Raw genomic sequence first — 22,052 nt, forward strand, 5'->3', positions numbered from 1 at the left:
GTTCGTGGGTTCGAGCCCCGCGTCGGGCTCTGTGCTGACCGCCGGCTCAGAGCCTGGAGCCTGTTTCAGTCTGTGACTCCCTCTCTCTCTGACCCTCCCCTGCTCACGCTGTCTCTCTCTCTCTCCTAGAAATAAAGAAAACATTTAAAAAAAATAAACATATATTTTTTATTTTTTATTTTTATTTTTTAAATGTTTATTTATTTCTAGGAGACAGAGAGAGAGAGACAGCGTGAGCAGGGGAGGGTCAGAGAGGGAGTCACAGACTGAAACAGGCTCCAGGCTCTGAGCCGGCAGTCAGCACAGAGCCCGATGCGGGGCTCGAACCCACGAACTGTGAGATCATGACCTAAGCGAAAGTCGGACGCTTAACCAACTAAGCCACCCAGGCACCCCAAAAACATATATTTTTTAAATTTTAATAATAAAAAATTAAAAAACAATTCTAGCCCCACAAATTCTTTGATTTATATAGCACTTGTCACCATCCAATACATTATCTACTGTACAGGTTTGTTTTGTTTATTTCCTGTTTCCTTCATCCCTCTTAAATGTCAACTGCAGGAAGACATGGATTTTTGTCTGGCACAATGCCTGGCACTTGGTAGGCCCTTAATAAATATTTGTTGACTGAGTGGATGAGTGGATTTAATAAAACAAGAGCTCAGAGAAAACACAACAAATAAAATAGAAAAATATTCAGAGGTTTATTGTGACTAAATTTCCCCAAAATAAAGCAAGAACAGAATCAGCATATCATAAAAGCGTACAACATCTGAAGAAAAAATAGATATAGAATCATTAAGTTGGAGGCATGTGCTGATTAAATTATTTAACTTCTAGTATAAAAAGAGTTCTTCAGATAGTCAAACAGAAAGAGCAAATCAGCAAAGGGAATACAAGTCAGACTTCCCTGTACTTCTCCATAAAAACGATCAGTGCCAAAAGACAGTGGAGCCATGTTCTACAAAGTTCTGAAGGAAAGAAAGGATAGCTCGAGAATATTACACCCAGCCAATTTATTATTCAAAGATAAACGCTATCCATAGTCAGGAAAGACTCAGGGAAATGAGTATTCTTTAGCTCTTCTTGAAAAACATACCCAAAGAGAAACATCCTGCCAACTAAGGGATAGGTCAGAATTCAGAAATAGATAGCTATGAGCAATGAACCCATTAAAATATAAAACTGAGACTATAGAATCTCCACTAAATGACTGGGGAGTCACAACCTTGCAGAATAGAATGGATTATAGCAATTGACAAAGTAAAGCCAATAAAACCAACAAAAACTAGGATGTGGGAGAACAAGAAAACAGAGGTCCCATCCTCTGTTGATAGTGGCTGCATAGATTTTTAAAAAGGTAGGAAAGGGAAGGGCAGAGATCAAGACAGGAGGCAGGGAAAAGAGAGAGGAGATGGAAGGTGAGAGCAGTGGAGGGGAGGAAAGAAAAAGAAGTTTCCAATCACTTCACTCTGTAACTAGTAGACCTTGTGGAGAGAAGCAGTTACATCAAATTCTCCAGTTCCTTTATTTTCAGACTAGTTCCTTTTTTATCATTTATATTCAAATAAAGCCAACTTTCATACTTTTCTTTGAAACTAACATGAGTGGTATGATCCCAGTATTATAAAACTATTTCTAGATACCTTGCTGTCTTGTACCTGGATGTGTGCATAAAGAGATGATTGGGATGATGTTCACCAGATGTTAACTGTATTTTTTTTCTTCTCTGGGTGATGAAATTCTTGGTGATTTATTTGTTTCTTCATTGAAAATCTTAAATTGCTTCAATTTTATAATATGTGTTAACTACAAAAACAATACAGGCATTATTCTTTTCAAAATATTAGGAATGAAGAAACATTCTCCCCTGTGTGGTAACTAACCCATAGGAAGCTATTTATTGCTGCATTTTTTATAATAGGGAAAAATGAAAATAACATAAATGTTCATGTTGGAGGAATGGTTACAAAAATGCTCTGGTATTTCCAAAAAAAGAAAGCTACGATGCAGCAACTTAAAAGAATGAAGTAGAATTCTACATGGAAAGATTGCCAGGACAGATAGGTGAAGAAAGAAAGTTACAGAATGATGTTTATAGTAAGATGTCATTTGTATTTCTTTTCCAAACACACCCCCCAAAACCCTACATTTCTGCAGATGGGTTATTACAGAGGAAAAAGTCAGGAGAAAGATGCACCAACCAGATAACTGGGACTCACCAGAGAGCAGCCAGGGATGGGGCTGAGTCCAGGAAGCTGGCCTTATCTGTAAAGCATGGCATTTTCAAAGGGAGGATTTATCAAATATTAATTGCATAATTTAAACTCTCTTTGTTTTTAAGACAAAGTGTTCAGCTTGATAGTCTGAAGCTCATAGAAGGGTCAGCTTTGACAGCAGAAGAATCATGCTCTAATCTAGACCCAGCAGCAAAGAGCCAGAAGAATCTGTCCCCTCTCTCCCCAAGATGAGAGGCAGTGAAGGACGTGGCTCCCTAACGAGGAGAGATATTTTCCAGTTAAGGCTGCGAGGGGATGAAGAAACACTTCCGGGAAGAGGTTGAAGAGGTGGCAGCATTTGTTTGTGGTGGAATGGGAGTTCTAAAGTGTCGTTGGGAAGAGCTTGGTGGGATGGGGCAATAGCTGGGAGGAAGCAGGGTGAGAATGCCCCTAACCATACTGGGATGGGGACACTGCACGGGGAAGGGGCTCGTCTGCCCTGGAGCGCCTGACGATTGCAGTGATGGGAGGTCTGGTTGGAAATGACTGGCCTCAGACACACCCAGATTGGCTTATGGTCCTGCTTATGCCTGAAAGCCCCAAACTGGCAGCTGGGCAGCAAGAAACCTGTTCTTGGTGAGAAATGCCAAGAAATTTGTGGCACGGTGGCAAGAGCCCTGCTTACTTAGTGAGAGGAGTGGCAGCAAGGTGCTTGGGGTGGTGGCGAAGGCCATTATTTATCCTCTACTTATGTATGTAATGGATATAATATTTGTTAAAAATGAAAATAGCAAACATATAGTGCTTACTCTGTGTCAGGCACTACTGAAATGCTTCCCACACATATTTAGTCCTCTCAACAACTCTAGGAAGTAGGCCTGTCTCCATGACACAGACATGGAAACTAAGGCACAGTGATGGGAAAAGTGACTGGCCCAAGACCCCCATAGCTTGTACATGGCAGAGCTGGGATTCAAACTCAAGCAGCCTGGCTCTAGTATCTGAGCTCTTAACCATCATGCTAACTGTAAAATATCATATTTTGACAATTCTGAAATGCCCTTTTTTCATCTCTGAAGTTGAGATGCATCTTAAAATTAGTGGTATTTCATGTTTTAGCTGGCAATGTTTTCACTTTCTTAAGGGTATGCAAATTCATTCTCCTGAAATCATGGTGCCATGGGGCTTCCCATACACTACTACTTGGGAGATGATCTTCAGCACCAGCAAGACCCAAGATGGAGCTGAGGTGGCATGATGAGCACTTCATGGTCCACCTCTCAAGTTTCATTAGGTCCATCTTCAGCAGCAGATGCTAGCAACACAGTGACCAGTTAGGACAAAAGGCATGGCTACAGTGGCCAGCAGGGACACACAGGGCAGCACAGAGACGCTCTGTGGATCTGAGACCCCCCTCTCCCTGAGTAAAGATAAGAATCTCCCCCATGGCATCTGGCAGCTCTCCATTTGTTTATCTCCCAGTGGCCTCTTCTCCATTCATCACTAACAAGCTGCACTTTCTGGAACTCATTCCATGCCCTGGCACATGATTCTGCATCCTCCAGCACAGTGCCAAAATACCTGGCTCTTCCAGGAAGCCCACATGTCCCCTTCTGTCCACAAAATCCAAACAAATCCATGGGTGAGAGATTTCAGGAGCTCTGTGTCCTCAGCTCCAGATCTGATAGGTCCAGGAACAGGATGATGTCCCAGGACACCATCAAACAGGATAGAGAATTGGAAAACCAGATCCCTTTTTATGAGGAGCTTATGTTCTGGATCAGAGATGGCATTATGTGTCAAGCTCAAAAGGGGGCACAGGCAAAAACTAGTGGGAGATTGAGGCTGAATTGGTATCTGGGGAAGCTTACTGAAGTTTGGGCAGTTAAAAACTAATACAACACTTTCCCTATCTGTGCTCAGAATCAATTGAAAGAGACAAATTTTACAATTTCCCTGAACCCCAGTGTTGTGCCCACCTTTTTCACGTTCAAGCTAATAGAGATTCAAATCATTTTGCCATTTCCGCTTAGCGTGCTACACAGTACTTCCTTAAACACCAAGAGAACTAAAATCAAAGGAGGGAAACGGAAAGCACATTCGTTCTAGGGATGGCCTCCTGGCTCCAGTTTCTGCCAGTGGGGAAGTAGGGAGGTCATGCAGTGAACATGTATGTTTTGGTAGGGCCAGAACTCTTCTTCCATCACCTAAGATCACTCAATTTCTCCTTTAGGGAACTACTCCTTCTTAGTTAATATGGTCCTAGAGGGAGGGGGCTGTCAATCATATCTATTACTAGCATATGAGGGTAATCTGTCCCCCCAGCCAGAAGAATTGGTCTGAGATGAACACATGACTGAGCCTGGGCCAAAGTAGTCTTCCCAGAAAAGTACATGCTCTATCACTACCATTATCACAAACTGTAAGAACCAATTAACCTTGAATCATTAGTTGTCATCTACAGAAGAAACAAATTGTCTAAAGAATGAAGTCAAAATCTGAGAAGAAAACAAAGAGATGGAAGAGAAGAAAGTAGAGGCAAAGGCTTAGAAATATTGAGGCCTTAAAGCCAGCTCAACCCCTGGCTTCCCAGTCTAGTGAGCCAATAAATGTCTTTTTGTACACAAGCCAGTTTGAGTTGGGTTTTCCATCACCTGTCACCTGAATTGGCAATGCACATACATGGAAACCCAGAAGTCTGTGGATCTTCACTCAGGACACCAGTGCGGCACAGCTACTCTGCAGTGTTTCCTTACAGCTCCTGTCACAAATTGGCTTATTCACCCTCAACTGTCCGCTTCTCTATTCGTGGTTTCTACACTCTTGTGGTTCATGCTACCTGATACCCAGGCTCCATATCTCATCCCATGGCTTGTCTGATCTCTCTTGACCTAATCTGTTCCCACTGCTCACTACCTTATCCTTCAGAAGTTCCCAGCTATAAATTCCTTAGAGGATCTGATCAACCAAGGTAATTTTTGTGTGTGTGCTGGGCCATAGCATAGAGCAGCACATGGCTACCCTGAAATCTCCTTGAAGGCACCTAATAAGTATTTCACATTTTGTGAAGTTTTGTATATTTTTTTATTTTAGAGAGCATACATGAGAAGGGGAGAAGAACAGAAGGAGAGAGAGAGCGATAGAGAGAAACACACACAACACACACACACACACACACACACACACACACACAGAGAGAGAGAGAGAGAGGGAGAGAGAGAATCCCAAGCAGGCTCCACACTCAGTATGGAACCTGATGTGGGGCTCGATCCTATGATCCTGGGATAACAACTTGGGCTGAAATCAAGAGTTGGACGCTCAACTGACTGGCCACTCAGACACCTGTTAAATTTTAAATAGTATTAAAATGTTTAATTTTCCATTTCCACCTGTTAATTCCTATTATATAGGAATACAATTGATGTTTGTATGTTGATCTTGTATCCTGCAACATTGTTGAACTCACTTATAAGTTCTAAGAGTTTTTAAAATATATTCCCTGAAGTTTTCTACATAGAAAATCATGCCCATCTGCAAATAAAGGAGAGTTCTATTTCATAAGGCCAAAATTAATAGAACTGAAAAAATAAATACACAAATCTATCATTATAGTTAGAGACATCAACCCCCCTCTATTAGTAATTGATAGATCCTGCAGGCAGAAAATCAGTAGGGCTATAGATGACCTGAACGGCACTATCAATCAATTTGATCTAATAGACATGTTTAAAAAACTCCATACAGTACCTAGTACAGCCTTGGCTTATGATCCTAAGAAGCATATAAAGTGTGTAGCAGCTCCAAAGCATTGTATACTAGATAAACTAAACAATGTGTTTGGCCCTGGTCCATATGCTAATACCCACAAGCTGAGAGAATGTCTCCCCCTCATCATTTTCCTAAGGAACAGATTTAAGTATGCTCTAACAGGAGATAAGTAAAGGCAATCTGCATGCAGTGGTCCATTGACATTAATAGCAAGATCTGAGCTGATATAATCTACTCTGCTGTGTTGATGGATGTCATCAGAATTGACAAGACCAGAGAGAATTTCTGTGTGATCTATGACACTAGAGATTGCTTTGCCGTCCATCATGTTATACTTGAGGAAGCCATGTGCAGGTTGTGCAAAGTGAGAAAGATGTTTGTGGGCACAAAAGGAATCCTTCATCTGGTGATTCACGATGCTCACACCATCTGCTACTCTGATTCCTTCATCAAGGTGAATGACACCATTCAGATCGATTTGGAGACTGTATGGTGGTAACCAGAGGTGCTAACTTGGGAAAAATTGGTGTGATCACCAACAGGGTGAGACATCCTGGCTCTTTTGATATGATTTATGTGAAAGATGCCAAAGGCAACAGCTTTCCCGCCCAGCTCTCCAACATTTTTGTTATTGGCAAAGGCAAAAAAGAAACAAAAACAAAAACAAACAAACAAAAACACATGGATTTCTCTTCCTTGAGCAAAAGATATCTATCTCACTGTTGCTGAAGAGACTGGTTGCCAAAAAGAATAGTAGGTAAAATAATCTGTAGGTAAAGTGCTTGGAAATGTCTTTTGCTTAATTAAAGATAATAAGATAGTATGGCATGAAAATAAAATACTCCATCCAGGGCGTCTGGGTGCCTCAATAAGTTAATAAGTGTCAGGCTCTTGATTTTAGCTCAGATTATGATATCACACTTCATGGGATCAAGCCCTGTTGTTGGGCTCTGTGCTGATGGTGCAGATGTTGCTTGGGATTCTCTCCCTCTCTCTCTGCCTCTCCTCAGTGCTCTCTCTCTCTCTCTCAAAATAAATACAGAAACTTAAAAAGAAATACTCCACCCAACAACCACAGAATACACAAGCTTCTCAAGCTCACATGGAACATTCACCAATATAAACCACATTGTGGACCATAAAATATACCTTATAATTTTAAGAGGAAATCATATAAAGTATGTTCCCATACCACAATGGAATTAAATTAGAAATCAGAAACAGAAAGGTAGTTAGAAATCTGCCAAATATTTGGAGATTAAACAGCATGCTTATAAATAACACATGGGTCAAAGGAGGAGGCTAAAAGAAATCTAAAAATAATTTTAACTAAATGAAAATAAAAATATGTTTATCAAAATCTGTAGGATGCAGCAAAAACAATGCTTAGAGGGAATTTTATAGTATTAAATGCATACATTAGAAAAGAAGAAAGATCTAGAATCAATCATCTAAACTTCTATGTTAGGAAAATAGAAAAGGAAGAACAATTTAAGCCTAAAGGAATGAGAAGAAAAATAATAAATATTGAGGCAGAAATCAATGAAATTGAAAACAGGAGAACAAGTGAAAAAAAATCAATGAAACCAAAAGCTAATTCCTAGAAAAGATCAATAAAATTGATAAAACTTTAGCCAGGGTAACCAAGAAAAAAAGAGAAAAGACACAAATTGCTAGGCTCAGAAATGAAAGAATATCCATCAATATTAATCCCATAGACTCTAGGATACTGAACACTCTGAGCAACTTTATGCCCACACATTTGATAACTTAGATGAAATAGATCAATTCTTGAAAGATACAAACTATCAAACTCACACAAGAAGAAATATATATGAAGAGACCTATATCAAAGAAATTGAATCAATAATTATAAATCTTCCAAAACAGAAAGCATGAGGCCCAGATGCTTTAACCGGTGAACTGTACCAAACATTTAAGGAAAAATGATTCCAATATTCCACAGTCTCTTCCAGAAACTAGAAGTAGAGGGAATACTTCTGACTCATTCTCTGAGGCCAGAATTACTCCAATACCAAAGCCAGACAAAAACATGACAATAAAGGAAAACTACAGATCAATATCTCTCATGAATATAGATGTAAAAATCCACAAAAAAAGGCAAATCAAACAGTATATAATATATATATAATATACATATATATAAAAATATATAAATATATAAAAATAATTCTATACCATGACCAAGCAGGATTTATTCCAGGGATGCAAGGCTGGTTCAACAATCAAAATCAATTAATGTAAGCCACCATACCAGCAAACTAAAGAAGAAAAATCATATGACCATATAAATTGATGTAGAAAATACATCTAGCAAAATCCAGTAGCTATTCATGATTTTTAAAAAAACTGTAAAAATCTAGGAATAAAGAGTTTGTTTCGATTGTTCATTTTTCCCTTTAGGTTTTGAGCTAAATCTTGTCTTCTTGCATCACTAGTTATTCTTTTACTAAGTGCCAAATACTGTTTATCAAAAATTTCAAAAATACCATGATATTGTGAAGCTGCGGTTAATGATTTATTACATTATAGTTTTGTTTCGGGCAGAAAATTAGCCTAAGAATAAATTAGATTAATCCAATTAGGGATTGAGATGACTTTAAACTGACATTCTGTCCTTTTTAGGGCTAATATAGTTCTGGCTAATGCTTAGTCTTAGAATGTAAGATTCCTTCAGGATCCCACCTCAAAAACTGGGGGTGGGAAGGAGTTACCAAGCCTCTTCTTTAGTGGGTCCTGGACTCTAATTTGGTACCCCAACACTCTGAATCTGTACAACTTCTCACCCTCTTGGCTGTGGCTTTTTAGAATTGGCACTTTCCCCTTTCACACAAATTCCAGCCTCTGCTCCCTGGGCTTCCCTTCTCTTCCAGAACCTGGCCTGTAAATTCTTTCTGCCTTGGTAGCTTTCTGATGTTCTCAGGCAGGGTATCTTAATACTTTTCTAGCTTTTCTCATTGTTCTCAGCTGGAGGATTTGAAACCAACATTCTATTTCTACATTTTAGAATACACTGATGTTTTCTTTACGGCCCAATATACGTTCTACTTTTCTGAGTATGGAGGGGTACTTACGAGCTGAATTTTGGGATTATACAGTATAGAACATGATATATACCAACCGGATATTGTGATAGATTGTAATATCATTCCCAGCTTTCTACTGTCATGCATGCAAAAAGACTATACAATCCCTGGTGGTGGGATGTGACTTGTGGTGCCATCCCGTGGATTGGATATACTTCCCCGTCATCTCAGTGACATTAGGCTTGGCATATGACTTACTTTGGTCAGGGGAATAGGAATGGAAGTGATCTGAGGCCACCAGGGCCAGAAGCTTTGAGAGCCATCACTGGCTGCGCTATTGCTCTTTTCCCTTTGCCATATACCAACAGGTCCTGGAGAGGGGCTCCTCCTTTGCTTTGGATTTCAGAATAAAGAAAACAGATGGAGCAGAACCAGAGCCTACACCAACCAACATGTAATGTGATCAAGAAGTACATGTTTGCTGCTCCAAACCACTGGTCCTTAGAGCTTGTTTCTTACCACAGCATAACCTAGCAAAAGATGATAAACATAGATAGATTTTATCATATTGTTTAGATCTTCTACATATTTATCTTTCATCTATTTATTCTGCTATGTGTCAAGAGAGATAAATTTCTTTACTACAAATGTGTTTCTATTTCTTCTTGCATTTTCTATCCTCTTTCTGCATGAATTTTGAGACTCTATTATTATTTGGTTCAAAGGAAGGTGTCAACTAAAAAATGCATATATGCATTACAGTTAGTAAAATGGTGTTAATGCTAATTCAACTGTAGCTATGAGGAAGAGACCCTGGGTTCTGACTCGCAGCAAGGTAAATTCTCAGAGTTCTGTTGTGCAACTCGGAGAATTTATCAAGACTTGTCCCCAGCTGGAGGCAAAAAGTGCCTTTCAAGATCAGCCAACTCTACTGGTCTTTGAGACACCTATAGTAACTGGATTTTCCAAGCGTTCTGAGACTGAGATGGGAATACCATATAACTAGAAGGCTCTCATCCCATCACTATACAGCCATCTACCACAGAGGGATGAATCTGCTGGCGTCCAGTCCAACCACTTGAGGGTTTAGGTAGAGAGAGTTACTGCCCGACCTTACTCCAACTGTGAACCTGAAACTTCATGATGAAGTGACAATACGAATATGTAGGCTCTGCAAATTTAAGGGGAAAAAATAGTGGGTTTTGGTGATGTACTATCTCCCCTGTAATAACTAATAATGTTATTATTACTATCATAATTATTATATGACATCCCCACCCATTCCATGTGGCTCAGAGAGGTTAATAATCCCCACTCCATTTAAGCTCCAGTAGTGGTGCTACATGGCTATGCCCCCAACCTCCAGAGGCACAGAGGCATAGACAGTTTGCTCACACTTTCTTCTCCTTCTCTTCTTTTTGTCTCTGTCTCTTCCCCTCCTCTTCTCCCTTGTCTACCCTCTCCCCTTCCCTTCCTTCTCCACTTTCTCCTCCTCCTCCTCCTCCTCCTTCTTCTTCTCCTCCTTCTCTTTCTCTCTCTCTCTCTCTCTTTCATTGCTGGGGGTGGAGGTGCACCAATGTCACTAAGACAGTTGGGGAATGAGTCAGGCTATTCCAGACACTATTGCCTAGCACAAGGTCCATTTACCCTCAGGTTCCTCTGTGCCAATCTGGCATAGTTGCCCCTGGCAACTGCAGAGTGTGGCCAGTTGCCCAGGGCAGTGATCCAGGCCCATGATGCACCACTCATGTGTGTTTTTCTATTTTTTTCTGGAAATGGCTTAGGCATGTGGTACCATCTATTACAGTCCAGGTTCCTTTTGTGTTATAAGATGCCCTGATTAAGTGCTTAGGATTATGACGACAAAAGGCTGTCTTTCCTTGGATCCTCCAGCATTCCCATCAGGCCCTTGAAAGTCTCGACATAGGGGCACCTGGGTGGCTTAGTCGGTTAAGCGTCTGACTTTCGCTTAGGTCATGATCTCGCGGTTTGTGGGTTCGAGCCCCATGTCGGGCTCTGTGCTGACTGCCAGCTCAGAGCCTGGAGCCTGTTTCAGTCTGTGACTCCCTCTCTGTCTGACCCTCCCCTGCTCACGCTCTCTCTCTCTCTCTCTCTCTCTCCTAGAAATAAATAAAACATTAAAAAAAATTTAAAAAAAAAAAAAAAAGAAAGTCTCGACATAGTGCCTAAACACTGCATGGGCCCGTAGGAAGGAACTGCTCTTCATTTCTTCCTATTTCCAGATGGGGACATAGAAGCTCAGCTTGCTTAAAGGCTAGTTCAAAGTTACTTTACTGGCTAGAAGAGAAGAAAGGTCTCAGATATTTTGAGTCCAAGGCTAGTGCTCCTGGCCCACACCAAGCTAAGTTTCAATGAGCAATGCCAAGTCATAATGATTAGTGCTGAGGGAAGAGCATGGGCCTGCAAGTTGAGAGGCCTGATATATGAATTTTCTTGGGCTGCCATAACAAAATTCCAAAGACTGGATGGCTTAAACAACAAACATCTATTTTCTCATATTCTGGAGGCTAGAAGTCTGATCTCAAGGTCACATAATCTTCTCTCCTTTCATATCTGTGTCCTAATCTCCTTGTGTTATAAAGACACCAGGCATATTGGATTAGGGCCCACCCTAATGGCCTCATTTTATCTTAATTACTTCTTTAAAGACCTTATCTCCAAATACAGTCACATTTTGAGGTATTGAGGGTCAGAACATCAACATACGATGTTGAGAGGATTCAACTCAGTCTGATTCCACCCTGTCACTCCTAGCTGTCAACTTGGGCCAGTCCCAGACTTCAAATCTGTACCCTATGAAAACAGAATTGGGCCAGATCTCTGAGGCTCTGTTCACTCCTGATATCTTCAATGTCATAAACTCTTTCATCAGAGATCTATGGGTGGGCAAGTTTCCGAGGCACCCAAACAGATTGGAGCAGGGGCTGACACTGAGGAGAAGTTGCACAGGAGGTACTAGGGACCTTGCATCAGGGCCCAGAAATTCAACAGCATTGGAACAGAACAGAGAGATGGGCCAGGAAGATGGGGGGGGGGGCAAGTAGTCAACCACTTGATATGAATCAGTGCAGTAAAGTGGTGACCCTGCCCCTTGGGATATATCCATAGAGGCGTGGGGTCCAGACCAAGGGAGGTAAATCCAGTTGTCAGGAGACCATGCTTTAGGGTTGGATACATCTGCATTGGAAACTCCACCTAATGACATAGGTGGATGCTACTCAATCTCTCTGAGAATCTTCTATAAAACTGAAGCTAGTAATGACATATAATTCACAGGTTTTGTGTGAGGACTAAATGAGATAATTCTCATAAAGTTCTTAGCAGAGTGTGTGGTTTACAGTAAGTCCTTGGTGATAGCTAAGGTAGTGGATGCTGTGGTGCACCACCCAAATCCCCCTTCATGACTAAAGTACTTGCTTTCTAGCTGCTGGGAATGATGCTTCTCAAGGGTCAACTTCCTTGAGTGTCTGCTCTGTCACCATATCAGCTTTTGCAGGATTGCCTACAGGTAAGTAGAGCAATGTAGCCCCAGGTCACAGCCCCTCTGAGGGGAAGCCTCACCCAGTGACTGGTAGATGTTAGGGAGGGGAATAATGACAGTCCCTTCTCCACCATTCGGAAAGATAACTTCAAAGTTCCCCACCAGGTTGGGTGTGTCCTTGTCATGACTTCAGCAAAGCTCAACTTGTCCCTTTGCTCCATGCTGCTTCCTGTCCTTCTCTTGCCCAAGTCTTGAACCTGAGGGAACACTGAGCTCCACCTCAGAGTGTGTTTCCCAGGGAAGCCAACTAATAACAGCAAGAATAGTGCAAGGGGAGGATTTCCATGGTACAATGGAGGGAATCACTCTGTGATCTCATTCTTTTCAGCTCTACCCTCACTCGCCCCATTCCAGGCCCACGGGCCTCTTTGCTCTTCCTCATATACACCGAGCACCCTTCTCTTTACATTGTTTGAACATGCCATGCTCCCTGCCTAGAACCCACTCCTCTCAGACAAATGGCACACACCCTCAGTGAAAAGTTGCAGCACCGTCTCCACTATCTGGCACCTGCTGGCCTTTTTTATGCTTTATTTTTATCCATAGCACTTATTGATGTACTATGGAATACAACCCTTTATCTTGTGTATTGTCATTATCACCCAACTAAAATGTCAGCTCTGTGAGGGCAGGTAATTTCATTTGTTTTGGTCTGGCTTGTCTGTTTACCCAGCACCTTGATCAGTGCGTGGCATATAGTAGATTCTCAATAAATACATATTGAATGAATAAATAGATGAATGACTATCCCATATGGGACCTGGAAGTGCCACCTAAACTGAATGTGAAAGTTTGATTGTGAGTTTTCTATCTTGGACTTTTGTGCACTTTAAGATTATAGGTTTTCTCCATGTAATTTATTTTATAGCCCCTCACAAGTCAATCAGAAACAAAGTTTTAAAAAAAATAACAAACTTTTTTTTTCTTTTACAAGTATGAGCATTTGAGGAATGTGGTGCAGGCAGAGGGCCCCCGGAGCCTGGTTCCTTGGCTCACGCATATATGTAAAATCCACTCATTAAATAGATTTTACAGTAAACATAAGTCTTTGCTTTTAAATCTTTTAGAGTAGCCCTTTTCAAAGGGGGCAAGCCTTTTATGTGATGGGTAGAATTCAAGCCTAGAGTCCTGTCTGAGTGGCCCACACATGAGAAAGGTTTGAGAAAGACAGTGCAGTGAATGTATTTTCAATAAAATTTCTGCAGTGGCCTGGAAGATAAGGTGGTATGTTCTGGTTAATACATGTGTCTGCCAAACAGAATTGATGCGAATCCCCAGACCTCAGTGATCTTGTTCCAGAGGACTGGGGCATACCAAGTGTGCAGAATATCAACATTCCACCAAAGAGAACTGCCTTTTCCCTTTATCACTCAGGAGGCCCTTCAGATACTTCCAAGCCTCACAGTCACTTTGAGGATTCTTAATTCTCAGTGATCTTGCGAGTTTGAGAAATGTAGGTATAACTGGCCTCTACTTGGGAACGTGTTCAGTGGTTTTTATAGTGAACTTATCAAATGAAAGTCAGTTCCTTGAGAATTTGTTTTCCATGTACCTTCTAATGTAGCAGCTCTCAGGGCATAAATGGATTGGAGGAAGCCCCCTTGAAAAGAGGAAAGTGGCCGAATTATCTGGGGACCTCGTTCAATGTAAATACTCTCACTCACCATTCAGCACAGAAATTCAGACCCTCCCATGGTTGATGACAAAACAGGTACACTTCTACCTGCATCACCAATGAGAGTGCTGCTCAAGTACAAACCTTGGCCTCCACTTCCCACCCTCCATTTAAGGAGAGTCCAACAGTGGATAAGTGGGAGGTTGCAATCAGTCTGTCTGTTCTATGTACTTGCGGTATAACCTTAGAAAAAGAACTGAACATCTTTGAGCCTTAGTTTCCTTTTTTGAAAAATGGGGCTAATCATCCCTGCACTGAGTGCCTCTGCATATTTTCTACATGCAGGAAAGATGTCTGTTTGCCACAAAGCCACCTGCAAACAGTCTCATCTCCGCATGTGTCTGTGTAAGTATGCACATGCACACACCAAATGGAGTCACACATACTGCATTTCTGTCTGACCAAGAGAGATTTTCAGCACTTTGTGTCTCTCCGCTGAGGTCTCACAGTTCCACAGACAGATACACTTCCTTCATATAGAGTGCCATCTCTGGTCAGACTCACATATGTCACCCCTGTGTTGGCACCATCTTCATGGCCACAGAACTTGACCCCTATGAGGAATAAGTATTACTTAAAAAAATCAATAAGTACTCCAAAGGGCCTGCTGCCCTTTTCAGATAAAGGCTACCCTTTGATATATTCCAATAATGTTTCTGGATATTTATTGAGTTCTACTCTGACCTCCAGATCATTTTCAGTTTTGTGTGTCTGACCTGCTAGGAATGGCCATTTTGAGCTACAATTCAAGTTTCATTTTTCAGGGTGCTTCTCATCTTCCTACATTGTTGTTCAAGGCCAGAAAATGTGCATATCAGTAGAGACCGAGTTCAAATGCATACAATCACTCATGTATTTAATCATTCATTTGTTTATTTTGCAAATATATGCTGAGGGCCTGCTAAGTGCCAAGCATTCCATTAGGCTGCAGGATACAAGTACAGTTTCTACCTTTAAGGAGCTTATAGTCTAAAGTGAAAAGAAAACTGAACAAAGGAATAGTTATTCCAATACTGTGACAATTTCATGAACGGAGTGCCAGGACAGACAATGGAAGTAAAGGGTAGTCTACTGAGATAGGATAATAACAGGCAATGGCTCTACAGAGCAATCGTTTTACCCCAATCCAAAAGGATGAGGAGCCAGACATGAGGAGATGAGGAGACTAGCAGGAGAGCATTTCAGGAAGAGGAAAGAATAAGTACAAAGGCCCTGAGGCCGGAAGATGTGAGGGGGAAAGAACAACCTTGTAGTGACCAGCTGGTTGGGCTGGCACCCTTGCCTTCCGAAGGGAACACAATTCCCTCTTTTCTTTCCTGGCACAAGATAGCAAGGAGCTTCTTGCCCGCCCTTGCTTCTCTGTGCTGAGATACCAGCTCTGGGATGGAAGTGGCTTCCTCGTTAGGCTGGAAAAAGCAGATGGATGTGGAATGGGTGTCATCAATGAAGGTACGTTTGAGGAAGTGCCATCTCATAAACCCCAGAACCTCTATGGTACTCACTTGAAGACTTCTGGGGTAGTAGAGAACAAAACAGACCCATTACGCTCACCCTGATAATTTGCCTACCATGGAAGCCCCTCGCTTGCCACCACTGTCACCACCATGCTGGCCTCTGAAGGATGCTGCTCTTCTTCAGTTCTCTGAACACATGCCCTTTTCCTCACCCCAGGGCACAACTGAGACCATGTTAAGTATCTAAAGATTCACCTCAGTGCTAAAGGGCAATAAAATGTTAAGAAACACATGGAAACCAACTTGACAATAAACCATTTGTAAAAATAAATAAATAAATAAATAAATACGGAATTTAAAAAAAAAAAAAAAGAAACACAGAAAGTAACGTGTAACCAGAAGTAACTTTGTCACTTTAACATATGGTCTACCAGGGAGTCTCCCTTTCTAATAGCATCTACCTCCCTACACACAGGCTTTCTTTATCTCTTGCCACCAAAGAGGAGTAGAATCATAGAATCTTTGTCCAAACAGGGACTCTTTAAAGACTGAAAGAGCACTACTAATATTTAGACTGGAGCAGAATGTAAAAATTGCCTTGGCTAACCAGGACATAAAGTTACCTTTGCATGAGAGATGTGGGGGAGAGAGAGGCAGAAGCCCTTCCCAGACTTCCAAAGGCCTATTTCCTGTTCTTTTTGCAGGCATATGGTAGAATTGAATTTCCCTGATCCCTTGAGATGAGGTGTGACCAAGTGACCTGCTCCAGCTGATGGTTTAGGAACACAAGTGTGGTGTTTCACTTCTGAGCAGAAACATCAAAAACCTGTATATAGGGGTGCCTGGGTGGCTCAGTCGGTTAAGCGTCTGACTTCGGCTCAGGTCATGATCTCATGGTTCATAGGTTCCAGCCCCGTGTCAGGATCTGTGCTGACAGCTAGCTCAGAGCCTGGAGCCTGCCTCAGATTCTGTGTCTCCCTCTCTCTCTGACCCTCCTCTGCTCACGCTCTCTCTCTCTCTCTCAGAAATAAATAAAACATTAAAAAAAATAAAAATCCAGTATATAATAGGCCACATTTCCTTTTTTTTTCCTGCTTTGGGGATAGTGCAATCATGAGGACAGAGCCTCCCTCAGCCTGGGCTCTGAGAATGATATGGAGCTAACCACCAACTGATCTGCAATTGGCATAAGTGACCAAGTGAGAAATAAATCTTTGTTGAGTTAAGCTCTGAGATTTTGTGATTGTTTCTTACTGCTGCATCACCCAACCCAACCTGACTGATTCTACTCCCAGGTTTCAGTTCCAGATCCCCATGATTGAGCACCTCTGTGCACAGATCCACCCTTCCCCTAGACCCTTGCCCACTGGTCTGTCTTCTGGGTTGCCCTGGAACTGCATTCCCCAAATAATGGCAGTGGCCTTCTCAACTAGCTGTCCCAAGCCCAAAAGAGAGCCCAGAGAAGAGCCATACTAAAGGATGGAGTCAGGAGCTTGTAAAGGTGTGGGCTTCACAGTGAAATGAAGGGGGAAAATGATTGTTATGTGATTGAATTGTGTTCCAAAAAATTCATATGAATTCCCAACCACCAGACTCCAGAATGTGACCTTATTTGGAAATAAGGTTAATGCAGATGTCATTAGTTAAGATGAGGTCATGAGGGTGGGCCCTAATTTAATGTGACTGGTGTCCTTATAAAAGGGGAAATTTGGACGCAGTGGCACGCACACAGGAAGAACACCATGTGACAATAAAGGCAGACATAAGAGTGATGATTCTACAAGCAAAGGAATTGCACGGTTTTCCAGCAAACCATCAGAAGCTAGGGGCAAGGCATGGAACAGATTCTCCCTCACAGCCGTCAGGAATTATCCCTGCCAAAACACTGACCGCAGATTTTAACCATCAGAACATTAGGACAATAAATTTCACTTGTGTAAGCCACCCACCTTGTGGTAATTTCTCACAGCAGTCTCAGGAAACTAATATAATACAAAACAATGGTGGATCTAGCAGCAGAGCCAACAGGCAGATTTTATAACCCTTCCTGCAAGTCTCAGAGCATCTTCAATGTCCCCTGACACAGATATAGACCCAGACACAGAGACGCAGATACAGGTATAGATACACAAACAGATACAGGTACATATAGGGACACATATACAGGCAGAGGCAGAGAGAGAGAGAGATACAGGTACAGATAGACACCCAGCTATAGGAACAGACAGAGACACACATGCAGGTGCAAATGAGACACAGGCAAAGGTACTTGCATAGAGATAGATACAGGGACAGATGGAAACACAGATACGAGTGGAGATGTAGATGGAGACACGGGTACAGGTGCAGACAGAGATACAGATACAATATAGAGAGACACAGATACAGATATAGATAGAAACACAGATCACAATAGCGACCAGTTAAGATACATACAGATAAACATACAGACTGAAAAACAGGTAGAGATACATAACCAGATACAGTTACAAAGAAAGAGAGTCCTAGAAAGAAATACATAGAGAGACACAGATTCAGGAACAGGTAGAGATTGGTACAAGGCCCACATAGAGACACAGATAAAGATTCAAATAGAGACCAGACACATACATATTCACATGTATGATTAGAGACACTGATACACATATGCATAGAGAACTAGAAATACGTAAAAAACACAGTAATACAGACACAGAGAAAGATATACAGATACAGATATACAGATACAGAGAAAGGCAAAAATACAGATACAGGTACAGATAGACACAAGAATGGATTAAGATCCGGATACATTTTCAAATAGAGATATACATTCAGATATAGTCACAGCTGTACATACAGAGGTAGTGACCCAGATACAGGGATAAGTAGAGACAAAAAAAAATGTTAGAATGAAACCCAGATATCAGTACAGATAAATGCATAGAAACAGGTTCAGTTTGGGACATAGAGGTATATAGAGAGGCAAGGTACAAGTACATACAGTCAAAAATATAGTAACAAATAGAATAGTACAGGTATATAGACACAGATACAGGTACAGACAGAGCCAGAAACAGGTAGAGATATAGATACACATAGAGGTACAGAGACCCAGATAGGGGTACACAGAGAGAAAAAGTATAGATAAAAAAGCCCAGATGTAGGTAGAGATATAAATCCAGAAAGCATTATGGATAGAGGCACAGATTAGGGTACAGTACAGGCAAAGATACAAGTTTGCAGATAGAGGCACAAATACACGGACAGATGAAGATATTGGTACAGGCTGATAGAGATCCAGGTACAGCAACAGATGGAGACCCAGAGACCCTGGTATGGGAAAAGAAAGATACAGATATAGGTACAGATGGAGACAGATTTGGGAATAGATAGATATTGACCCACATACCTAGAAAGACACAGATACTGGTTCTTCTAGAAATGCAGATAAAAGGGGTGCCTGGGTGGCTCAGTCGGTTAAGCATCCGACTTCGGCTCAGGTCATGATCTCACGGTTCGTGGGTTCAAGCCCCACGCTGGGCTCTGTGCTGACAGCTCAGAGCCTGGAGCCTGCTTCAGATTCTGTGTCTCCCTCTCTCTCTGACCCTCTCCTGCTCATGCTGCCTCTCTCTTTCTCAGAAATAAATGAAACATTTTTAAAAATTTAAAAGAAAAAAATGCAGATAAGTGAACAGATAGACAACCAGATACAGGTATGAATAGATACCCATTTACAGATATAATTAGAGATACAGATACTGGTATAGATAGAGACCCACATACAGATACAAATGGAGACCCACATACAGGTTATCTACGGAAAACCAGATACTGGTACTTGTAGAAATATGAATACTGGTACAGATAGACCCAGTGACAGATACTCATATAGATAGAGAAACAAGTACAGATAGACACACAGATACAGGTACAGATAGAGACATATTGAAGTACAGAGAGAAGCACAGATACAAGCATAAATAGAGACATAGTTACATACAATTACGGATACAGATGCAAGTACAGAGAGAGAAACAAATGCAAGTACAAATAGAGAAACAGTTACTGATATAAATGGAAAGGCACAGGTACTTATGGGCACAGATACAGGTAGTTTAAAAAGACAGACACAGATACAATTAGATACACATAAACAGATACAGGTACAGGTAGAAACCCTGCTACAGGTATGATCAGAGAGCCAGATACAGGTATGATATAGAAACATACACATACAGAGACATAGATACAGATACATACATAGACACGGATTTGGGTACAGATTGAAACCCAGATACAAGTACAGGTAGAGATGATAGATTGATGACTAGAGAGAGACCAAATACCAGTTAAAGATAAAGATACAGTTTGAAGCACAGATAGAGACATGGATAAGTCCATCAAATAAAGAGATTCAGTTTCACATAGAGACACAAATCCTTGTACAAACACAAATACAGGTACAGATTAAAGACATAGCTTCATGTATACAGAGAGATCCAGACACGGGTATAGATAGAGACACAGATGCAGGAATATGTAGAGACACAGATACGGATGCAGGTAGAAACAAAGACAGTAGTACAAGTAGAGACCTATTTACCATTACAGACAGACACCAAGATACAATTACTTATAGGAGAAAGATACTGGTGCAAATAAAGACACAGTTATTGTTACAGAAATCAATACAGATACAAAGTTACATTACAAATAGAGACACAGATACAGATACAAATAGAGACAAATACAGGTACAGATAGGGACACAGATACTGTTGTGTAGAGAGACACAGATGCAGATACAGAAAGAAACACTGATACTTGTACAATGGAAAGCCAAATAAAAGTATACATATAGAGGTATTTATAAGGACAGATACAGGTACAGATTGAAGCAGGGATTCAGGTACCTCTATCTGTACAGATACAAGTACAGATAGAAACACAGATCCAGATACATTAATGACAGAGATACAAGTATATATATAGTCCAGACAGAAGTAAAAATAAACCCAGAGACAGGTATTAATAAAAACAAAGATATAAGTACAGATAGAGACTCAGATACAGTGACAGAGACACAATACAATTAATGATGGAGACCCAATTATAGGTACAGAAGGACACACAGATGTAGGTACAGATAGAGACACAATACAGGTGCACACTGAGACAATGGATATATGTACGGTAAGAAAGACTGATTCCTCTACAGATATAGACCCAGATACAGTTACAAGTAGGGACACAGATACAGGTAAAGATAGAGACCAAGACACCAATACATACAAGGCCCAGATACAGGTGTAGAAAGAAATATATAGAGAGGATCAGATATAGACAAAGATACTGCATACACATGCCAGTACGGACAGAAACACAGATTCAGATACAAATAGAGTCATGTATACAGGCACATATAGAGATTCAGATACAGGTACAGATGGAGATCTAGATACAGGTACAGATAGAGATACAGATGCAGGTACAGATTGAGACACAGATACAGGGACTTATTAGATATAGATACAAGTGCTTTTTTTTTTTTTTTTTTTTTTTAAGCATGAACGCAGTCTCCCACAACACAAGTTATTGAGTCTAGTTTCCCACATTTGGGGAAATCACAGGGGTCAGCACATCCGGAGTGCAATGGATAAGACTCGTCCTGGGAAAACCTTCATGATCATGGTATCTCCTCTGCCAGCTAAGTATTAGATACAAATATCTTACAGATACAGATACAGGTACAGATGGAGATACAAATACTGATATAAAGACATAGATATGTAAGATAGAAACAGAGATATAGGTACAGATTGAGACACAGAAAGGAATACAAGTAGAGACACATTTACAAGTACTCATAGAGACACAGATACTGATAGAGCTCAGATATAGGTACAAACAGACACACATATAGAGGTACAGATAAAGATACAGGTACAGAAAGTGACATAGATGCAAACACAGATACAGACAGACACCGCTACAGATATACTTCTTCCCCATCACTGATATCAGAACTCAAAGGTGGCTTTACTGGCAACTGGGAGGTGTCAAGTGCTAACACTAGCCAGAATCAACAAATAGCGTTTATAAATGGCCTTTAGAATTCTTTGACAACTATGTTTCCTCTAAAGAAGTTCTCAATGGTAATGAGAATTATAAGGATAATTGGCTTTCCTTTTCCACTTTGGCAGCCTGGCAATTCAGAGCCTATGACAACCCCTACTGTCAATGGTAGCCCTGATGTTTTGCATATTCATGCATTTCTTTGCTTTGTTTTGATTTTCTTCTGTTTTTTATGTTTTCTCTAGGCCTGCTTCTCTATTTCTATTGT

General features: G+C 41.0%; 2 pseudogenes; one reads left to right on the forward strand and one right to left on the reverse strand.

Moving 5' to 3' along the window:
* Positions 1-5,944: 5,944 nt before the first annotated feature.
* LOC120243648 lies at positions 5,945-6,744 on the forward strand (annotated as a pseudogene).
* A 14,525-nt stretch (positions 6,745-21,269) lies between these two features.
* LOC120243653 lies at positions 21,270-21,424 on the reverse strand (annotated as a pseudogene).
* Positions 21,425-22,052: the final 628 nt, after the last annotated feature.

The sequence above is a fragment of the Hyaena hyaena genome, unplaced genomic scaffold, assembly GCF_003009895.1.
Source record: "Hyaena hyaena isolate Hyena2069 unplaced genomic scaffold, ASM300989v1 scaffold_348, whole genome shotgun sequence".
Classification (NCBI taxonomy): domain Eukaryota; kingdom Metazoa; phylum Chordata; class Mammalia; order Carnivora; family Hyaenidae; genus Hyaena; species Hyaena hyaena.